Consider the following 731-nt stretch of genomic DNA (forward strand, 5'->3'; position numbering starts at 1 on the left):
TTGTAGGTCTTTTCCTTCTCTTGTGTTTCTTGCCTAGAGAAGTTCCTTTAGCATTTGTTGTAAAGCTGGTTTGGTAGTGCTGAACTCTCTCAGCTTTTGCTTGTCTGTAAAAGTTTTAATTTCTCCATCAAATCTGAATGAGATCCTTGCTGGGTAGAGTAATCTTGGTTGTAGGTTTTTCTCCTTCATCTCTTTAAATATGTCCTGCCACTCCCTTCTGGCTTGCAATGTTTCTGCTGAAAGATCAGCTGTTAACCTTATGGGGGTTCCCTTGTGTGTCATTTGTTGTTTTCCCCTTGCTGCTTTTAATATGTTTTCTTTTTATTTAATTTTTGATAGTTTGATTAATATGTGTTTTGGCGTGTTTCTCCTTGGATTTATCCTGTATGGGACTCTCTGTTCCTCCTGGACTTGATTAAGTATTTCCTTTCCCATATTAGGGAAATTTTCAACTATAAAGTCTTCAAATATTTTCTCAGTCCCTTTCTTTTCCCTTCTTCTTCTAGGACCCCTATAATTCGAACATTGGTGCAGTTAATGTTGTCCCAGATGTCTCTGAGACTGTTCTCAGTTCTTTTCATTCTTTTTTCTTTATTCTGCTCTGCAGTAGTTATTTCCATCAGTTATTTTGCTATTGATCCCATCTAGAGTATTTTTAATTTCATTTATTGTGTTGTTCATCATTGCTTGCTTCCTCTTTAGTTCTTCTAGGTCCTTTTAAAATGTTTCCT

The sequence above is a fragment of the Physeter macrocephalus genome, chromosome 11, assembly GCF_002837175.3.
Source record: "Physeter macrocephalus isolate SW-GA chromosome 11, ASM283717v5, whole genome shotgun sequence".
NCBI classification, from domain to species: domain Eukaryota; kingdom Metazoa; phylum Chordata; class Mammalia; order Artiodactyla; family Physeteridae; genus Physeter; species Physeter macrocephalus.